The following is a 7,358-nucleotide window of genomic DNA, read 5'->3' as shown; positions in this document are numbered from 1 at the left end:
AAAAAAAAATGTGGCATTTATACACCATGGAGCATTACACAGCACTAAAAAAATGACAAAATCATGGAATTTGCAGGGAAATGGATGGCACTAGAGCAGATTATGCTTAGTGAAGCTAGCCAATCCCTAAAAAACAAATACCAAGTGTCTTCTTTGATATAATGAGAGCAACTAAGAACAGAGCAGGGAGGAAGAACAGGAAGAAAAGATTAACATTAAACAGATACATGAGGTGGGAGGGAAAGGGAGAGAAAAGGGAAATTGCATGGTAATGGAGGGAGACCCTCATTCTTATACAAAATTACATATAGGAGGTTGTGAGGGGAATGGAAAAATAAACAAGGAGAGAAATGAATTACAGTAGATGGGGTAGAGAGAGAAGATGGGAGGGGAGGGGAGGGGGGATAGCAGAGGATAGGAAAGGTAGCAGAATACAACAGTTACTAATAGGGCATTATGTAAAAATGTGGATGTGTAACCGATGTGATTCTGCAATCTGTATTTGGGGTAAAATTGGGAGTTCATAACCAACTTGAATCTAATGTATGAAATATGATATGTCAAGAGCTTTATAATGTTTTGAACAACCAATAAAAAAATTTAAAAAAAAAGAATACAGTTAATGATAATTGCTGGTGAGAATGTGAGTGAAAAGGTATACTTCTACATTGTTGGTAGAACAACAAATTAGTTATGGAGACCTCTCAAAAGACTAGGAATGGAACGACCATGCGACCCAGCTATCTTACTCCTTGATATTTATCCAAAAGAACTAAAATCAGCATACTATAGTGATACAAGCATACTGTTTGTAACAGTACAATTCATAAAAGCCATGTTATGGAACCAACCTAAGTGCCCATTAATAGAATGAATGTATTTTTAAAAATGTGTTATGTATACACAGTGTAGTTCTACTCAGCCATAAGAAGAATGAAATTATATCATTTGCTGGTAAATTGATATAACTGAAGAACATAATGCTAAGTGAAATAAGCCAGACTCAGAAAGTCCAGGAATGAATGTTTTCTCTCACATGCAGAAGCTGGAGAGAAAAAAAGGAATAATAAAAGGGTGTCTTACACAAATAGAAGGGAAAGCAGTAGTGTCGCATTCCTGGTGACAAAAACACTCAGGGTCACTCCAGAGGAATTGGGCTTCGCAAAATAACCACACAAGAGACAGAAATAGTTTTTTCTTTGGGGGTCCTGTGATGGCTCCTTTGACCTTAAGGTTCTGCAGAAAGAGGGAGGGAGAGAGAGAGAGAGAGAGTGAGTATGTGCTGACCCTTTTTATTGAGGAGGAGCCTTTCAAATGAGACAAGGGGTCAGGTTTTAGGGGGCTGAGTCTAGCTTCATGATGTCTGCTATCAGCAGGTTGACTAACATCTGGGTAGGCCACACCCAAAGGCAGAATAAGAGAAGGGGACACACAAAGGGCACTTTCATGGAAGATTCTATCCCAAACAGGGCAAGGAGTTATATCACAAAGAAACAGGTGAGAGTAGATGGACCCATGGGGCTGCAGGAAGGCACACCCAAGCATGAAGACACATTTTGCTAAATTTTTATGACTTTTAAGATCCGGGCCACCATCTACGGCCACTTTGATGTGGCCAGATCACTTGGAAGTGACTGACAGAGCCTCAATCAATCAGGAAAGGAAAATGCTGGTCACATGGCGTGGCAGCCTCCCACACAGAAGAGTAGAAGTACAGGACCACAAGGGAGATAGAGGGGATGAAAACAGGAAGAACTGGAAGATGAAGTTGACCAAATTATACTAGGTGTATGTATGGAATATACCACAATGCACTTCAATTTTATATATAAGTATAATATCAATTAAAACTTAACAGCAAAAAAACAAATAACCTAACCAATAAAAAAAATGGGCAAAGGAACTTAACAGACACTTCACAGATAAAGAAATTCAATCCATCAACAAATATAGAAAAAATGTTCAATATCACTAGCAATTATAGGAATGCAAATTGAAACTAGACCTGGATTTTATCTCACTCCAGTTAAAATGGCAGTTATTGAGAATACAAGCATAATAAATGTTGGCGAGGATGTGGGGGAAAAGATAATCTCATATATTGCTGGCGGGATTGTAAATTGATGCAACCACTCTGGAAAGTAATATGGAGATTCCTTAGAAAACTTTGGATGGAACCATCATTTGACCCAGCTATCCCACTCCCTGATTTCCACCCAAAAGATTTAAAATCAGCATACTACAGTAATGCAGCCATGTAAATGTTTATAGCAACTCATTTCACAATAGCTAAACTATGAAACTGACACACATGCCCTTAAACAGATGAAGGATACAGAAAGTGTGGTACATATACACAATGGAATATTACTCAGCCTTAAAAAACAATAAAATTATGGCATTTGTCAATAAATGGATGAAGCTGGAGATTGCAGAGTCAAGTTAAAATTTGGATAAGCCAACCCAAAAAACCAAAAGCCAAATACTTTCTCTGATATGCAGATGATAATTCACAATGGACAGGTGGGGCTAGGAAGAATACCGGTACTTTAGATTAGACAGAGGGGAGTGAAAGGAGGGGAGGAAGAGGTATGGTGGTGAGGAGGGGATGGCTAGGAATGATAGTAGAATGAATTAGACATAATACGACTGGTGTGATTCTACATCATGTATGACAAAAAGAATGAGAAGTTATACTCCATGTATGTATGATGTGTCAAAATGCATTCTTCTGTCATGTATAACTAATTAGAACAACAAATGAGAGGAAGACCAATAGAGTAGAGAAAGGGTTTCAGGGGGAGGGAGGCAAGAAGGGAAGGTGGTAGGGCTGGGTATTGAAATGAAGAAGACTGCTACATACATTTGTGTCTATGCCAAAATGAACCCTACTATTAAGTATATTACAATGCACCAAAAATTAGAAAAAGATTTAAAAATTAAAGAGAATATATGGCTTATAGCTTTCTTCCCTGGAGGAGTTCCTCAGCTTGCCGAGGTCTGGTGATGAAAAGCAGCAGGTCTTTCAGCCAGTGATGATGCATAAGAGGGTTCAGAGCAGCAGTACAGCTGGAAATTTAAAAGGGAAATTCTAGAAACTAGAACACTGCAAAAAGGGCTGTGCTTCAAAATCTGAGTATAAAGTTTGCACAAATCCTTGGCTTACCACCAAAATCTGCAAACACAGGGAAGCTCTCAGGGAACCAGCTTCAACAAAACAGAAGTTTGGAACTGAAAAAGTGGAGCAGAGAAGTCTAATTCCCCTGTGGTAGCATAAGCCCACTATAGCTTATCTTTCGAGTTGATTACAACAGAAAGACCTAGACAAAGTCTGAAAGGCAACTAACTACCTAACAACTCTGAAACAGTTCTTTTTTTTTTTCTTTTTCTTTTCTTTTTTTTTTTTTTTTTTAAGTATAGATTGTAAAGTCTAGTTAAAATTTGGAGAGGTGACACTCCAAAAAGAAAGTTTCTTAGGTTTTTTTTTCTTTATTTCTCCAGGTTTTGCTCCATTTGCAGAGCTGCATGGTAGGGCACCAACGCACACACACAATTATCAAACAGAATTTATCTCAAGAATTCAAGGTTGTTAGACCTCTTAAAAACCAAATGAGATGGGGCTGGGGATATGGCTCAAGGGTAGCGCGCTCCCCTGGCAGGCGTGCGGCCCGGGTTCGATCCTCAGCACCACATACAAACAAATATGTTGTGTCTGCCGAGAACTAAAAAATGTAAATAAAATATATTTTTTTAAAAAATGAGGGGCGGTAGAGCGCTCGCCTAGCACGGACGGGATCCAGGTTCGATCCTCCGCACCACATAAAAATAAAGGCATTGTGTTGTGTCCATCTACACCTAAAAAATAAATATTAAAAAAAAATGAAACTTTGGATTGTGTAGAGGGGAGTGAGGGAAGGGGTGGGGCTGTGTGGACAGTAGAATGAGACAGACATTATTACCCTTTATACATGTGAGATTACACTACTGGTGTGATTCAGCACTATGTACTGCCAGAGAAATGAGAAGTTGTGCTCCATTTGTGTACAATATGTCAAAATGCATTCTACTGTCATGTTATTAGATTATGTTAATTAGCTCATTTTTAAAAAAACAACAATTGATGAAAATTACCATGTTTCTAGAATAAAAGAGAAAACCTATTTCACTTATGAATAATTTCACACAATTCAGTATCCATTCATAGTAAATTCTCTCAACACTAGGAATAGAAGGAAATATCTTCAGTATGATAAAATATATCTACAAAAACCTGTGGCAAGCATCATGCTTACTGATGGAAGACCAAATGCTTTTTCTTTAACACCGGAAACAAGCACACATACCCATGCCACCACTTCTATTCCCTATTTTACAGGAAAGCTTGATTAGTGCAATAAGAGAAGGAAAAGACAGAAAAATCACATTATATAAAAAGAAGTAAAAACTATCTTTATTTTCAGAAGCTATTCACATGTACATAGACAGTTCTAAAGAATTTACCAACATATCTGTGAAAATAATAACTGAATTTAGCACGTTTGCAGGATAAGACTTCAATAATTTTTTTGAAGTGTTTTTTAGTATGTCTTGACTCTTTGAGAAGGAATGAGAATTACCAGAAGCAAGACCTGATCACATGCCCTTATGATTTGATGGAAGGAAGGAATTTTAATCAAACAGAAATTGAAGAGAGGAAAAAGAGATTCAGCAAAATTCTATATAATAAGAAGGAAGAGATTCCAGCTTCTTGCAGAAAGAAAACCAAAGCTCTGACTGATAAAATTGCTTTTCGTGTATAAAATCTCAAACTGTGTACAGAATTTCTGAGGGGCAGAGATAGATAGCTTTTCCTGTGAAGCAGCCATGTCTGGGCTAACTCCTTGTACTCAGCCAAGCATAGAAGATTCTGATCTTAGGATCTGGGCAGGTTGCTTACATAAAAGAATGTTGAAGCTGGTTCCTTCTGGCTTCAGTTTCATGAGGGACCAATTCTATGACTGACAGATTGACATCAAAGTAAGAATAAGACAGACCTCAACCTATATATTCTTTTCTTGAATCCCTAGGCTAAATCAAGGCTATAGAAAATGTTCATATTTGGAGAAGAGAAATTTATGGGGAAAAATTTTTTTTTCAGAGAACTGCTGCCTAGTTCTGCCCTAGTTCTGCCCCTGACCCCTCTTTCAGATGAGAAGTGTGTTTCTCTCTTCTTCTTCTCAAGCCTCTAGGAGTTCCCTAGTGAGTCTTATACATGTCCCCTGGAGTCCAGGCTGCTGTGGACTCCACAGTTAGATTCTGGTCAAGGCAACATAGGAGGAAGGATAAGGTCTGACTGAGTCACTATTTTGGTGATGTAGCAAAGAGAAGGCTGCCATGCCAGAATTGTCTGCATTGCTTTAATGGGTCTTAGGAGAAAAAAAATGTCAGTGATTTCTGTGAATAAGACATCAATCACAGGAGTGTGGAGCTGGAGCTATTGGGGGTAGAACGGACTCTATCAAGGTAAACCTGGTGGAATTAGTAATGAACTAGAGTTTGAGGGCAGAGTGTTCAGGGAATCAAACACATCTCCTTTGTTTTGAGGATCGTGGTTATGAGGCTACAGGGAGCCTCTGCAGAACCACCGAAAGCACCCACAAGACAACTATCTACTCCAGCCAGAGAGGATGAGGTCACCCCATCAAATGAGAACGTGTATCTTTCCTCCCTCCCTTTGACTCGCCCATGATTACAGATCTAGGCAGGAACAAAGGAGTGAGGCAAATGATGAAGGATGTCAGAGTAGAAGCCAATCACAGCCCAGATCCTTAACTAATGTGCAGTGTTAGCCAGGAAAAGGAGGCAGACGATTAGCTGTGGATGAAGATAGAAGTGCTGATTCTCATATCTGATATTTTCATTTCAGAAATTAAAATTTGAAACTGAATTATATATGCTTAAAATTGTAAGAATAAGCCAAAAACAAGTTGTCCCAGAGATTGTAACGTGAAAAGCATGGCACATGAAGAGAAATTGTCAAGTTGTAGTTTAAAAAATTGAAATTTTTGCTCTGCAAAAGGCAGAGAATAAAAAGACAAGCCATAAATTGGGAAAAATATTTGCCAGATACATACCTAATGAAGGACTTCCATCCATATTATACAAAGAACTTTTACATTTCAACAAGAAAACAAACAACCCAACTAAAAAGTGGGCAAAAGAGCTGAATAAAAAAAGAATGATATGCAGATAGAAAATAAGCATATGAAAAGAAGTTCAATACCAATGGCCATTAAGGAAATGAAAATTAAGACAACAATAAGATACACCAAATACATATTAGGATGGCTAAAATTTCAATAATGACCATACCAGCCAGGTGACTTGGCATACCTCTAATCCCAGCAATTTAGGAAGCTAAATTAGAAGGATTGCAAGATTGAGGACAGCCTCAGCAACTTAGAACCTAGTAACTTAATGAGACCCTGTCTCAAATTTAAAAAAGAAAAAAAATGGGAAAAGAACTGGAAATGTAGCTCAGTGGTAAAATTCCCCTGCATTCAATCTCCTGTACAAAAATAAATAAAATAATGACCACATCAATTAACTGGAAAGGTGCAGAGCAACAGGAACACTCATCCATTCCTAGTAGAAATGCAAATGGTACATCCACTTTAGAAAACAGTTTGCCAGTTTCTTAAAAAGCCAAACATAGTCTAACCATATGGTCCAGCAATTACACCCCTAAGTATCTACCCAACTGATGTGAAAATTTATGTTCACACAAACACCATCAAGTTGATGTTTGCAGAAACTTTGTGTGTGTGTGTGTGTGTGTGTGTGTGTGTGGCAAAACCTGAAAGCCAATAATGTGTCCATGAATAAAGTTGAAAGGTGAATGGAAAAACTAGGTGTGGTACATCCACATGACAGAATACTATTTAGCAAACTAAACAAGCAAAAATCACACAAAAAATAATGAACTGTTAATCCACATGAAGATGAACAAATCTCAAATGCATGGAAGCCATTCTGTAAAGGCTTAATTCTGTATGATTCCAATGATATACTATTCTAAAAAAGACAAAACTGCAGGGATTGTAAACAGATCAGTTGTTGCTTGAGGTTCAGGGTGGGATAAGTATTGAATAGGTAATGCTCAGTGTTTTTTAGGTGAAACTATTTTGCATAGTATTCTAACATTGAATATAGAGTAGAACAGTGCATATTTGTCAAAACCCATAAAATTTTTTTTTAATTTTTTTATTGTTGGTTGTTCAAAACATTACAAATTTCTTGATATATCATATTTCACACTTTGATTCAAGTGGGTTATGAACTCCCATTTTTACCCCATATACAGATTGCAGAATCACATC

Source organism: Marmota marmota, unplaced genomic scaffold, assembly GCF_001458135.2.
Source record: "Marmota marmota marmota unplaced genomic scaffold, marMar, whole genome shotgun sequence".
In the NCBI taxonomy this organism is placed as follows: domain Eukaryota; kingdom Metazoa; phylum Chordata; class Mammalia; order Rodentia; family Sciuridae; genus Marmota; species Marmota marmota.
The sequence above is the reverse complement of the archived record's forward strand: the minus strand, read 5'-3'. Positions refer to the sequence as shown.